The sequence below is a fragment of the Phaethon aethereus genome, assembly GCF_964289735.1.
Source record: "Phaethon aethereus genome assembly, chromosome: 4".
Classification (NCBI taxonomy): Eukaryota; Metazoa; Chordata; class Aves; order Phaethontiformes; family Phaethontidae; genus Phaethon; species Phaethon aethereus.
In genome coordinates, this window is record NC_138578.1 from 58,845,019 (window position 1) to 58,860,518 (window position 15,500).

The window sequence follows — 15,500 nt, forward strand, 5'->3', positions numbered from 1 at the left end:
GTTACAGCTGGAAAAAGAGCCTGTGGAAAAGATAAATGAGGCTGGTGTCCTCAGCATGATAAGAAAAGATAGGAGGATAAAGAAGGAAGAGATTACAGAAGACAAATAGTGAGGAGAGTGTTGAGGACTGGGATAATGCCCTTGCTAGGTCTCCTAGCGTTAGACGTTTCCTCGCTTCAGGAATACGTCCAGCACAGCTATGAGCACCACACTACACCTCTTCTGGAGATCTGTTTAATAAAAGGGGTTTGTAAAAACAGGAGTCCAAGGTAGCAACCCACCCTGTGCAGCTGGGGTGTTTGGCTCTCCTTTCCCTGGTGGATGATAATTTCAAGGGATAGTTACCCGAAGCTAAGCTGTTTTCAGGTGAGGAACAGGACTTTGATAGGAGACTGAAATGATGGGACTGTGGACTCGGAGGAGCCCACCACACAGTGCTGTCCCTCTGCTTTGCACTGTGCCTTCAGGCAGGCACAGCCATGCCAGGGGGCTGCTTCCCCTCCTCTAAAGCCATCCCAAAAGCCTCAATGATTTGAAAGGTGCAGGATCAGAGCCTGAATGCATTAAATGTCCCAGCCAGCATGAACTGGTAAAGGTTCGGTTCTTTCAATGCACTGTTCAGAAGCAGAAGCGGACAAATGAAAGATGCCCCTTGCACTGGGTACCACAGACATGGGAGGGAAAGGCAGCCCCTGGTCAACCAGCTTGAAAATCGGAGTCAGAAATGAAGCACACAGAGCAAACTCCCTCACGCGTAGCAAATGGGTGAAGATAAGGATGAAACCTACCATCCAAAGTAGGCTGAAATGTGGCGGATCATGCTGCAGCCTTTGTTGAGCAAGCCCACATTGTGAACATGCTTATGAAAACTAGCGGGTGGATGATTCACAAACAGAGAAAAGGACCAAAAAAATAATAGCAGAAGAAGAGTTTTCACCCTTCTAATGGGAACACAGCATTTAAACTCCTAACCCAGTGTGGTAGCGGTACATTCCCTTTCACGCACCTGCGCCCGTGCTCGTTTCTCTGTTCTTCTGCAAGGTCACCGGCTTTGAGGAGGATCTAAAATGTGTGACGATAGCTTTATAACTCAGGATGGTAATTTTTCAAAAAGTGCAGGACTGACGTTGTTATTTCATGTCTGTCCATTCTTCTGTTCATTTAATGGGATGATCAGAGGGAATGCAAGCTGCCTTCTTTTCAGTTTCAAAGCTTTGGTCAGGTCTACAGTGCAAGCGTTGTCAGCCAGAGCATATCTACTCCTTCTGTTCTGCCCCTCAAACAAACAAAACTAGGGGTCATACCCAACCACCTTACCAGGAAAACCTCCTCATGAATCCGCAGTTGTACTGGCAAATGCCCTACCGTGGAAAGAATTTATTTTACTTGGGGATGGAGGCCCTGAAGAAGCTCTGCTGGCCAGATTGTGCCTGTATAGGTTGTACAACGGTACGATGTGCAGGGAAAACGCAGCCTGCGTTTTATGTGAGCCACTGCAGCCTGCAGCAGTGACCATCCAGCAGCGGCTCACAGCCACCTCCGCTGTCTAACGGTGGCAAGGAGAGCTTGTGTCTGCACTGGTTGTGCCTAATTACTTGAAATTGGTGAAAATCAGCACATGGTTTTCTGGCTTTCAAAGCTGAACTGGCGTCAATCCCCTGGGAGATAGCATGCAGTATTATTGTTGTACTTGAGCAGGTTTTCTTCTTTGTATTCTCTCTCTGTTTGGACTTTGATTTAATACTCCTTCTCTCCCTCTGTTTTGGTTACTCTGTGTCTTAGTGTTTAGAGATTTCTTGCCCATATATTGAAAGTTTTTAATGAAGAATTTCAGCAGCAATCAGAGTTACCAGTAAAAGCCCTCTGCAGATTTTGACAGAAGAAGGAGTTATATGAAATTACCTCTAATCTCTTTATCCTTGTCACACCACTCTGCTATGCAGTAATACACCAAAGAATTTCCAGAAAGCAAGGGTTGGCGACTTACAATACCTACCAACTTGGTTGAAAAAATAAATAATAAAGGAATTGTGAGGTGAATTCAATCTGCTGCCATGTTAGCTGAGGGACAAAGGAGGGGAAAAGTGGAGAGAGAAGGCTGGAAAAAGTAAATGCTTTCCCAGTTGTTTTTTGTTTGGTTTTGTTTTTAATAAAACCTTGAGGCCAAGCTAGCCATTTCCCTCAAAAGTTTAGATCGTGTTCTGAAAGTTAAAAAATGAAGCATTTTGGTTGACTTTATCATGGTGGCTATCAATGGCACGTTGTTAATCCCTGCTAGAGTGGCAAAGCTGCAAAACAAATAACAGTACATCCTTGAGTGCACCAGTTATGTGCCTGACAGGTTTTCATTTTTCACCCTGTTGCACAACGCTGACATGCACATACAACACGTAACGTATGAAACTTTCTGGGTTGGGCTTGATCCTGCCTCCATTCAAGTCAAGGGCAATACTCTTCCAGTTCTCAAAAGAGGCAAGGTCATGGCATGTGCTGGAGCCAACTGCAGCCCGATGGGGAAGGCAGGCAGCAGTATTTTAGAGCAGGTCAGCTGTCTCCCTCTCCAGACCAATCCTCCGTGCAGTTCTGAAAGGACTTACCTTTTGAAATCCCATGGCAACTAATGGCTTTCACCACTTGCCTGCTGTTTTCTCAGATTTATTTCCTTGAAAGAAGGAAAAAAAAAAAAGGAAAAAAAAGAAACCACAGCTATTATTTCCTCCTGAGATATACACACAAAGAAAAAAATATATTGATTTTCTTGTACTGTGTGTTTGTCAGTCTTAGCCAAGCATTGTGTGTAGGTGTTATGTGATTTTAAAAAATAAGATGAAATGTGGGTGGGACTGAAAATGTATTTGCTATTATTCATCTATTTATGCCATCATATACGTGTGATCAGGCTGTGATCTTGTGCAGCAACCTAGGAACCTACGGAGTGCTTGAATCATCCTCCTGTAAAAGGGCCAGGAGATGTGTTATTCAATCCTTCTACTAGATCAGCAAGATCGGTATATACTAAATTTATATTTCATACCTACAGCCAGCATCAGCCCACACATGTGATGAAACTTCAGCATAGAAATCTGTACCGGTGCTTTTTTTCCTTACAATATGCAAGCTCATCAGGATTCCAGCTTGGGGGGGGCGGGCAATTGTAAACAGCACAATGACCAAAAAGTGAACCTTTTGTAAAAATAAAACTGTTTGTAAGTTTGGGTCAAGTTTGCAAAATGATCTGATCTGTGTAAAAATAAAAATTCCAAGGGAAATATATCCACTTTTCCTTTTGGAGCACCTTATGTAGAAATTGTAGGAAATTTTAAAGAAGCACTACAGAAAAAAAATCAAACTGAAATTATTTTTTTTTACTTTGTCGAGAAAAGCAAGAAAAAAATATCTTTGTTATTGTTGTTTCCAGGGTCAATTTGTGATAGAAAGAAAAAAGGTTGTTTATACATCTCTACTTTTGATACATTCACCTTCTCAAAAGGAGTAAAGATGTGACACTGGCACTTGATGGCCAAGCCAGCCTCAGCTGGTTTGAGTAGGGTTTTTTTACATTTTAATCCTGAATGCTCTTTCAGCTCCATGGAAACATATCTGTGACATACACAGACCATCCAAAAATATTAGGTATAGATCCCTTATCGCGTTTTTGCAGGCTCGACCGCATTCCTGCTTCCACAGAGAGAAGTTCTTCTAGCTGCAGGCAGTACAAACTTGTTGCAGTGCTAATTATTTGATCATCTGCCTCAATATTTCCAGATGTAAAAGATTTCTTTATTTCAGTTGTTAAAGAAGGAGTTTGGTTTTCTATCTCCGTTCCCCATTAGCTACATCTCTGCTAGTAAATTTAAACATGCCCCGAATCGCTCCCTGGCACGGAAGCTGACCGCCTCCAGAGAAGGATGCTGTCTCGCCCGCCAAAACCGAATGACTGCACCCAAACTGCACGCTAGGAATGATCCGGAGCTCATCCTAACCCCCAGCCGGAGCTGGGGAGTGTGGTATTTGCCCTCTGGTTTGGGCGAGTGGTATTTAAATGACGTGGGGCCGAAGTGCGTCAGGGGCTGTCCTGGCCCTTAAAGGGTGCAACCATCTTCCAGTGCCCAGGAAAGCTTGCTGACGTGATTTAACTTAATTTACTTCTGCAGAGGTAGTTTTTACATCTCCCCCTTCCTTACTGGCACTGATCAGCACAACAGCCTTCTTTTCAGAGGCTCCAAAATCAGGTGTATACTTATTATGTCCCCAAGCAAAGTATTTTCATTCAAATAAAAGTATAATTAGTGTTACGAGTATTAGCAAGTGTTATAGAATGAGGCTGGTAGGGAAGAACAGAGCCATCAAGATAAAACCCTGGGATCCGTGGGACGTCTGCCCAGGAAGAAGCAGTAAAACAAGGCAAAATGACAGGTAGCAGCAGATGCTGATGGTGAGGGCTGCTGGCTGCTGCTGAACCGAACAATCTCGCTGGGAAGGAAGTCAAGAATTTCTGAGCAGGCATAAGACAGGAGTGTTTTCAGAAGAGGAGGAGGAGTCTGGAGGCTCTAATGGCCTATTTTTTGGTGGATTTTTTTGGTAGGGAGGAAATATTTGTTCAGCGCAAGTATGCTGTGGATCTAAATTCCATTTTCCCTAATCTATCCTTACTGGAGATGCTACTGCAAGCAGTTCCTTATCGGTGGAAAAAAACAGTTGCCTTCTGATTCTCATAGAAACATGAAAGAAGCTGATTCTTTATAACCGAGAGCCCCTGGAAGGACAGGGTGGAAAGTCATTGAGAGACACTGACTTCCCAGCCAGTCAGTACAACAGGAATGAGACGTGGCTGCTTTCTCAGTTTAGTAGCAGACAATCCTTCTGAGGAAAGTTTAGAGTTGCGTTGTCCTTAGCCAGCTTTTGGCCATGTTTGTGTATACCTGTATACCCCATGGGCTAAGGTAGTAAACCTACAAGAATAATAGAAAATACCTACATTTCCGTAACAAGAACAACACTGGAGATGAAACGATTTTAATTAAAGCTGGTTTTGCCTTCCCTATGCAGAACAAAGTCTTCTCCTGTTACATGGCAATATTGAATTCAAGAGAGACTTTTTTCTATGGAATATACCTGATTTAACTGTCATCTGAGACTTTTGTTTCACAGATTAATTTTGTTATCCACTCCTTTCACCCGCACACACTAGGGTAGCATTTTTAAGAATTAACAGCAACAACTTTGTTTCTCAGTTATGTCTAGTTTAACTAACATCTAATCCTCTTAGCTTTTATACCTTCACAAACAGGGATTTGTTTGGCTAAAAACTTTTAATTAGCCCAATCACATGGAGCAGGTATTTAACAACCCCAAGGCAAACCCGCTTCAGACATCAGAGGTGTCTCACCACCAGATTGGGAGAGCTAATTCTAGGAGCCCTTTCCCGCAGGCTGCAGAACTTGAATAACAGGGTCGATGAGCAGCTGGCACCCAGTTTTTCTACATAAGTGGGCAGCATTCTTTAATGTTAACTTGCTGGCTCCAAACGTTGTTTCATGATCCTTCACTAGCCCCCGGTCTCTGCTCTCCCTCCAAAACAGCCCCTTGGCTTGTGCTTGCACAAGTCAGTCCAGCTCTGAAGAGCGCCGAGGATCTTCTCATGGGTTTGGTAGGACAACTGAAGACCTGACACAGAACAAATAAACACGTTAGCAGACCAAGCGAGGATTGAACCTGCTGAACTTTTGATCTTCGTAATTTGAATCCAGCAGCAAGGCTGCTCGAGCGGCGTAGGGGTCCTAACCCAGGAAGCATGGGGTCACTGCTGCGGGGCAGGCGAGGCCGGGGAGGGAACGCTGCTGCCCGTGGGACCGGTGCTCCTGTGGCGTGTGAAATCAAATGAGAAAAGGAGTGGCTGAGACAAAGAGGAAGAATGGACGCCAGTGAAAAAGCAGGAGTGAATGCTTGTGTAATACGCTAAACGTGTTAATTGTTAACCCGAGACCGGCTCTGCCGCAGGACCAGGCCCGCGGCCGTGCACGGCCCACCTGTGAGCGTAGATAAGTGATTCTCCCGTCCAGGCTGTTTCCCCAACAGTGTCTCTTGGCGGGGACCCTGTGGGGCTACATGGAGCATTTAGCACTGCCCCTCAGGCAGGTCTCTGGGGGAAACCAACAATATTCTGCTGGGCTGAGACTGGAGGGGAAGCCTGTGAGTGGTGGCTAGCAGAGGTATCACTTCGATGCGCTTTTCCAGCTGTAAAATCTTCCTCTAGTGTGTCTGTCACCATAGAGTTTTCAAGACACCCGTGCCAGCAGGAGTGACACTGACCAAGTCATCCCCATTGAGCGTGCTGCCGTGGAGTTATTTTTGACCTCTGTTCTCATCTTAAACTTGTGTTGGAACATCTCAAAACACAGTAGAAATAAATAGGTAAATAATCAAGAAGTAATATCATCGTCTTCTCTTTAACTTTGATGTTGCAGAGAGGTGAGCCCTCAGCATCTACCATTTTCAGCCATGGCTTTGCAACACACTCAGATCTTGCCTAGACACCAGCTTGAACTGATTGCCGATTAACCTGAGGTATTCGATACAACTGTCCCCACATTCTCCAAATACTCATTCCTGGCTCCAGCTGCCCCTCTTTAGGATGCCAGTGCTAACATTCAGAGCCGGGTGGCCCTGCCTCAGCGGGGGAGCAGATGCCTGGAAGGTCTGCCTAGTCAGCAGGGCATGACGTGCTCTTGGGATGCCATAGCGCACACAGACCCGTGAGGAGTACAGCTGACCAAGCTGTTTTTTATGGATGTGGTTACGACGAGCTGCTGTAAACAAGAAAAAAACCGCCCTCCCATCCCAGTACAGGAGGAAAACCAGGTAGCCAGACGGTGCACGTGCAAATGCAGGGTACCTGGTTTAAACCTATTTGGTCATGTTCTAGCTAGACATAAAATCAGTCTTTAAAGTCAGTCGTTCTGATGAGTGGGTGTAAGATCAATTGAAAGTATGTTGCCTGAACAAGACCTGCATGATCAGGCAGAATTTCCGTTACAGACCACTTACTGAGAGAAGTTAAAACAGCAAAAACATGAAGTTTTAGAAGTTGTTCCTTAGGAAGGCAGCTTTTAAAAAAATCTGCTGACCTCATCCTGAACTTTCAGCTTTCAGAGGGCAACTAAAAAGCTCAGAAAGTCCAGTCTCTTGGGTTTTTTATCTCACTAGCATCACATGCAGACCTTTGCAGACAAGAAGTGTATGAGTGCTCACAGTGTCGGTGATGTTCATATCATTAAAAAGCCCGCTTTTTGGATGACTCTTACAGCTAGCTGAAATTAAAACATGAGCCAAATGAAAATCTGGTAGAATGATGTGAAGGAAGGGAACGTGATGTCAGGTAGTATAACTAAAAGCTAGCAAGCGCATCTAAATAATGAGGGGGTCTTAGCTTTAATAGCCCAAGTGCAGTACATCAAACAAAGCAAAATCTTCTTCTACTTCACAGAGTACCAAGAGACAGTAAAACTGGTATCTTTGGAAAAATTATTAAGTAGTTGGGGTACCTGAGAGCTGTGCAACAAAGCTGCTGAGGCTCCATAAATCCAAGGAGAAAATAATATACAATATTCATGAGAAGTAGACTTAAGTGGAGACTGGATCAAGACAGAACCCTATTTTTTTGCAATGTCCATTAAACTTTAGGAACATACATGCTTTATTTTAGCAATTTGAGTTCCCTGAATGAGCACTCTTGCAGGGCAGGTCTGCCTGCAGATGTGCTTGTGGAGGGCAGGTGTTGGACTTCATGGTCAGGCAACTGTGTTGGGCACCCACCCAAAGCAAGAGGGTGGGTTTCTACGTGTCTTTCTAGAGCATGGACATGCTGGTGACTAAGTATTTGGGATCACTGGCCCACACCAAGCTTTGCATGAATGTTGCATTCAGCATGTTCAATATCCAACCTGTGGGTCAAATTTTTGCAGTGAGGATGTGCAGGGAGCCTGAGCAACAAGAACATTTTAGTAAATTCCCTAATCTCTTGGAAACAAGCAGCCAAAACATAACATGTGATACTCAACTTCTGTCTGAGTAGGCTTAGGCAAAGAGACCACTGGGGGGGTCTCTCAGGTCTATAAAATCCTGGGTGGTGTGAAGAGGGTGGGTTGTGGTGGGTTGCTCACTGTCTCTTCCAATGTAAGAGGTAGCGACTGTTAAACAAACAAAGCTGTAGAAGCCATTTTCAGAACAAAAGGAGATATTTCTTCATGCAGCAAATACTAGATCTGCCTAAGGGTGTGATAATTGCAGAAGTTTTTGCAGGCATTCAGGGGAAGACAGGGCAAGTACTTAGAAGAGAGGTCCACCACTGGGCAAACTACATCAAGCTCAAGGAGTCCCTTGCGCTGAAAGTGGTTGGAGGCTGGAAGAGGACTTGCAGGAAAGATCACATATGCTTGTCCTGCTCTTGCTCTTCTGTAGGGCTCAGTTTGTGGTCACTGCTGCGTACAGATTGCTGTGCTACATGGTCCCCAAAAATCTGAGATAATAATACTGTTCTTAATGTTTTGGATGGTGAGCAAATTTTATGCTGATTTTCTGATGTGTAGGTGAATTCAAGGTGCCCTGTGTTCCTATCTGTGCTTGACCTGGAGGGGAGAGCGCTACAGGGAGCAGTGGTACCACAGTACCTGTGGGGAAGTAGGTTGCTCCCTCAGCTATATACCATGGCTATAGGTACCAGATGCAGAGGAAGACAGTAGGGCGCAGTGGCAGGAGCATTGCATGATGGTGTATGTTGGCTGGGGGTCCAGTAAGATGCAGGCTAAGCTCTCTGAAGCTATGCTACCCACATGTGCTGTAGTATTGCCAGTTATTTATGCTAGGAAGGTATTTTAACTCTGTTAAACTAGCCTGACAAGATTGACTTAGCCGAGAGCACCTTCTTCTCTGTGTCCCCTACCCACTTTTATCCCTCTTTCTGTGCACAGGGAGACTTAGAACTGAGCTCTGTGCCTTCTTTTATGAAACTAAAATAATTTTTGCAAAATTTCTAGATTAACAAATGACCCCAAGTTCTTTCTTTATCCTTTAAATAAGTAAAACACCCTTCACAGCAATACAGCAAAACTGGTATTGCCCTTGTGCTTGAGAACATATAGCAGGAAACATAATACTCAGTAGTTTAAATTAACTCCTCAGTCCACAAGAAAAAAACCCCAAACATTATTTAACCCCCTCTTTTATACTGCAGCAATGATGAGCACTTTGTTAAAGCATATTCCATTGCCTTAAAGTCTGAAACTGTGGGGAGGGGAGACTCTGACCAGTTGATTCTGGCCCACTGTGCTTTGTAGGTTTATGATCTGAGTGCCATTGTGGCACAACACAAGCACTGTAGGTTATGAAATCACAAAAAAATCACTCTAATATTCTTATTGCTTAAGAATCTTTTAAAAATTATTTAAATAAAGATTTTACATTTGCAAAATAATAAATAATTTAAAAATATTTTAAAAGACTCAAAATTTAAAAAAGCAACAAAAGTTGTACTGCAGATTTCGTGCAGACATACATCCACAAAAGCATAAGAATTGTATCAAATATGTGAACAAATGCATGTCGTCGTGAGCAGTGAGTTAGTTTCCTTCCTGTGGCTGCAGGGAGTTAGGGCATGTTTTCATACGGCCTTTTGGAGAACTGTACATATCTGTACCACCTGGGATAGAGGCTTTTACAAGAAGTTTTATAGATGGTATCTGCAATTTTTAAGTTGTATTAAATAGCATTTTTAGGTTTTTGTCTCAGTGGGGATAAAGCAACTTATTCCTGGTATTAGTCACATTGCTTAAAGCTCTGCTGTAAAGCCCTCAGAAGGGCTTTATAAGCATCGTATAAGAACATACCTGAAATAGTACAGCTACCTTGACCGTAGTGCAATTATGCTAATTTGCTTTCACAAAGAATGCAGACTCATTAGGTTAAAAGTTGTCGCAAATCATAATCTGACATCCCAGACAACCTGTTAGATTCTGACTGATACGTTAATTTGCATGACTGAGCACTCTATCGTTTTTCTTTAGGTTAGAAATGCCGGCTAATTTAACTGGGATGTTGCTTCTGCATCTTAGTCACAAGGCAAAAAAGACCTTGGAGACCTAAGTTTCTAAAAGAATGTCACCAATAATATGAAAGGGGTGAAACCTCTTTTTGAGCGATTGCCGTAGGCCCAGCATCTCCTTCTTCACTCAGCTGGAATGAAATCAGCAGAAACTTTTAATTTCTAGAAATCCATTTCCCAGGGATATGCATTTTTAATGAGGCCATGCAAAATTCCTTTCACCTTCTCTGGAACATCATTTATCTTCTTTCCTTCCTTCCATATAGTACTTCATATGTAGGGCCTACAGATGGCAAGGGAGGGATTGTAGCAGAATTAAGGCAATGCAACCCCCTTGCCTCCATTTCCGGTTACAGTGTGGAAGGAACGGAGCTTCCAGGACTAAACAGACATGTGTTGGCTTGTCCTGTATGGCATCCAAGGGATGCTAACCCAGGGCATGGGACACGTTAAACTATTTGCTTACTAGAAATAAATTCCCTCAGAATACCCTTGCAGGGGGTTGAAAGAAACCCTCATAAGGGTTCATAAGAAACTTGCAGAGCTTGTGATAGTCAGCAACATCACCAGTAGCGCAGGGATGGAGGGGGCTTTGTTTAAACAGCGGCAATTCCTTGGTACAGCTCTGGGATTTTAAATCCATCTTTCCTTCGTTTCTCCCCCTTAGAGATACAGTGTCATGGGTGGGAGACCTGCATGCCAAAGTTGCTGCAAGCTACCACTTTCTTTTCTGTTCCTTAATAAAGAACGCAATCAGCAAGATGCTAAAACACCCAAACATTGACTAACACACTGATGAAAATGAAGTTTCAGCAAGTGTTAATCCATGTGCCATTTTTTACAAAGGATCACTGCAGGCTCTGCCACACAGTCCACAGACTGATTCATAGCCTGGAATTTCAGACTCATGCACAGTGTGATCCCAGAGGCTTATATTCATCACCTCTCTGCCTGGTGCACGTTTTTTGTGGGCTTAGCAGTGTAAGAAAATGTTGATTGACACTGATGATCTACTTAACTGCAAGCAAATGAAATTGTATTCAACCTATCAATAGAGTGGCATCAGCCAAGAACTAGAAATGGGCTCAGTAATTGGGATTTAATCAATAAGTGAACTGTAGCATCCATCGTAATAGCATCTGAAGTGTCAAATATGCACATGAAGAATAGCAGCAAATCCAAAAGGTGCCATTTTTCTTCCTTCTGTGCTTCTGTTTGTTTATTTGTACTGGCTGAGTTGCCCTCACTTGTTTGTATTTAGGAGTGACGTTGTTCCAACACGCCATTGCCTTCATTCCTGAGAGAAGGCTGGTGTGAAGAAACACCTTACCTTTCCCCTAAATGTGCTGGGGTTCGGGCTCAGCCCGGTTGGGGTGGCGGGGCGCTCCCCAGCTACCGGCCGCTCCCCCGGCGTCCTCCCAGCCACGCTGGAAGCGAACGCCGGAGCGGAGGGAGGACGGCAGGAGATCCGCCCTGGTGGCAGACGCTCAAGCCCAGCTCTTGAACTGGTGTCCCAACCCAGAAACACGCTTGCGGAGAGGTATGAGGCTGGTCAGCGGTGGTGCCGGCTGGTAGGGCAGGCTCTCACCGGCTGCGTGCCGTAGCGCACCAAAGGACACTGCGATAGTGCTTCTCACAAAGGCTCAGACAGACTGTCTAGCAGGAGGTAATTTATTATTTTTAGTGAAGTAAATGTAAGTAAGTGACAAATACGAAATTTGCAGACGCAGCCTTGGCTGGCCCCAAACGAAACAGAGATGTTGCTCTTTGTTGTGTTGGACCTGTTCTCATCTGCCGCAGTTCTTCATTTTCAAGCAGTCTTGTGTCCCTACTTCCTACCCGAGAAATGGGTGAGGGTATGGAAACACTATTCATGATCTAGAGCCTTTTTTAATTTTAATAATTAAATAGATGAGAGCTTCCTGACTTTTCCTAGGATGAATGGTGCTTTGCTGCTGGCACTCTTGGAGACAATGCTGTACTTTAGTAAGAAGAAAATCTTTAGAAGTGGCCAACATGCTCAGTTTCCCAAGCGTAGCCATCCCATTTTTCTCCCATCCATTTTTAACAAGTAGCCGGCTAACACGTTAAATCAGATAAGTGTGTTCTATCTCTCAAAATGCTCCCAGTAACCTTAGTGAAAGCAAGAGGTTTTTTTTTAATTTCTAACTTTAATTATTTCACACTGTGTTCTCCTTCAGAGCTGACTGTATATCAAAGGAGGTGAAAACACTGTGTGAAAATACTTTAGCAAGTGAGCTGGGATTCCTTCAAGGGAAAGACTGTGCAAGTGTAAGCCATTAATAGCGTGTAAAAGCCCACAACTATGTAACTGTAGTATGAAATACTATCACTGCACAATACTTCAGGATTATTCCAAAATACCAATCAAGTTTGGATTTAGATTCAGGTGATAAGTTGCAAAAGAAAAAGGAGAGTACAACCAATCATGAAAAAATCCTGTTTTCAGGTTTGCAATGCCATTCTCACACTTCTCAACATTGCCAGCCTGCTAATGGTTTGTTTGTTTTCAGAATCTGGTATTTTATTAATGTTGGGTGGCTCTTAGACAGCCACATAACAATCTTTGCTAAGGCATCTTTTAAGACCTTTCTCATAATCCAGTGATGCTTAGAGTGTTGGTCATCTCTCTTCACAATGGTCTGTAACATGCATTTAGTTCTCTGAATGTATGTTATTTCAGAACAACAGTTTCCATACATCTGTTCCCCCATGTATACAAAGTCCGTGACTGATGTGCAGTACCATAAAAATGACCCAACTAGGAGTCCACGACACAGGCAAAACTTCAATACTCTTCAATAGCCATATGGAATAAACGGAGCTGTATTGCATCAAATGCATCCTTTCATTTCAGGTGTTTAAATTCTCACTGGTTAGGGAACTGTTTTGACTCTACAAAGCCAAAGATCTGGCTCTAGTACAGATGCAGCCCAACTCAAATGCAAACTGTTGTGCTCAGAGAGGTTTTGTTCTAAGAAGTCTTGCAAGAACAAGCTGATCCTGAGAGTCCCTCTGTGTTGTGCAAAGGTTAGTGCGAGCAAACTGTGTAATTCCATTTTTAACATAAATCAAGTCCAAGCCTCAGGGCTGAAATCTAGCCTGCAGGTAAGCCAGACTGAGACCCAGCCAACTGCAAATAGCTGCACCTCTGCTTAAAAATAGACACCACTTTTTGTCACTGAAATACATGTATCCAGCAGCTCCCGATTTCATAGTAGTGAGCAGAGCAGGGTTTTGTATGTCAGCTATCAGAATAAGGTGTCTGTCTAAGCTGAAAGGTTACAATATGAATTTTATGGAATCCGGTGAAAGGTTTTTGGATGCTAAAAACATGTGTAGGAGCAAGATGGATTTTATAACTTGGGAGTTTGAATCAGGATATTCCCAGTAGCCCTGCTGTGAGCCTCAGGACAGACGGATTGCAGATCAATTTGCCACTGATCTCAGAAAATGCATCCATGTGCTTGCCAGAGTAGGTGTTACAGATTTTCTCTTAAATCATTCTTTGCATGGAAAAACAGATACACTTTGAACATTAATGGAAATCTAATATAGAAATACCATAAAAATACTCTGGGAAACTGATACACTGGCTAAATGCTGCGGTCTTCTGGTATAGAACATTGTGTTACTTAGTTCTCCAGCTTTCATACAATGGATGGGAACACTACAAGCATAAAGTATCAGTGGTTGTGTGTGTGCATGGGAGTAAACGATATCTGGTTTTAGTCCTTACCTAGGAAAAAAACAAGTTTAGCAGCATATTTTATTTGCACATGTGATGTAGCTACCGTAGAGAGGTAGGTTCTCCTAGGCTCCTTTTATGTGAAGATATTTAATAAGTATGAAAATCTGCTTGGGGCTGTTTTTATCATAAACAGGAAAAAGGTTCATTGTTTCATTTTTCTTTCTGAACCGTTACCCCTCCAGTTCCCGCTCCTCCTTTCACCCCTGCCCCAGGACCAGCTCCACCACACAAGTAATTTTGGCTCTAACCTCTCTGTTTTTCTGTAGTCGGGCCCTCTTGTGCAGACACCTCTGTCTCTTTTCCTCTTTTCTCTCCAGGTGGACTCCATCTATTTCACCTTTGTGCCAGTGTGGCTTCCAGCACCCAGTACAGGGCTTCTAAATGCCTGGGTTGAAAGCAAATGGCCCACCAATTCTCCCCTCACCCAGGGACTAGCCGTCCTTTTGGTTATGTTCTTTCAGTACACTATTATTTTACTCGAATCGTTTGCATTTCTTTAGAGCCAGCATCTGTAAATTCTGCATTTACTGCTTCCGCTTTCCAGTTCAACCCCCATTTTCTCCTTGTATATCATACATTTTCTCCTTTCTCACAAGCATTACTGTGTCTCATCAGTTCTCCCTCCAAAACACCTTACCTCACCCCAGCAGCTGGGTTTCCCCATGCAATTTTTTTTCCCCCTTCAAAAATTATGGCTTTCCTCTCCTCTCTTCTACATGCAAGATGCCTTCCAGCTCTTCCCCACCTTCCTTTCCAGCTATCACCCACCCTGTAAGCAATTCACAACCCTTGTTCCTCCTGAACCATGCCCTGTTAATCTCTGTGATTCCTTATTAACTTCCTTCCAGACAATTATCAAGTCCCTGACTCATAGAATCATAGAATAGTTTGGGTTGGAAGGGACTTTTAAGGGTCATCTAGTCCAACCCCCCTGCAACGAGCAGGGACACCAACATCTAGATCAGGTTGCTCAGAGCCCCGTCCAACCTGACCCAGAATGTTTCAGCGGCGGGGCACCTACCACCTCTCCATCCTAAACACTCTCAAGCTTCCGCACATTTTTGTGGTTTCCAGTCTAGCTCCAGGCATGACTTAGCCATGCTGCTACCTCTAGGCACCCTCCTCCCTTCGAGCTGTTTCTGTTTCAGGAAGCCTCCTTTCACCTTGGGGCTCCCCCAAAAGAGAGGAGCAAGAGGCAGCTGGACACCTCTCATGGCAGGCGATAGGAAAACCACAAAGCAAGAGGTCCACTGTGTGGATCAGCCCTTCAGCCCACTCATCTACAAATGTCCTTTCCTGTGCCTTGAATTTGGTGATGAGGTGGACATGCTGAAAAAGGCATCTGTGTACTGAAGCTGAGGGATGGTTTTGGTTGCATGGAGATAATTAAGCAGTAAATAATAGTTTCCAGATATTTTAAGTACAGTCCTCAGGAACTGGCCTCACAAAGATCTGTATCAATATCACCTCTGAGATTCTCAGCAAAGCAAATAAGAACAAAAAATATTTCATTCATCTGCTTGGCAGTATCTGCCAGAAAGGCTGATTCAGTCCCAGCTTTTCCATTCAGCTGTAAAATCTCTGTATGCACTATCTTCTTAAGCATGATTTTTAAATGGAAACGTTACT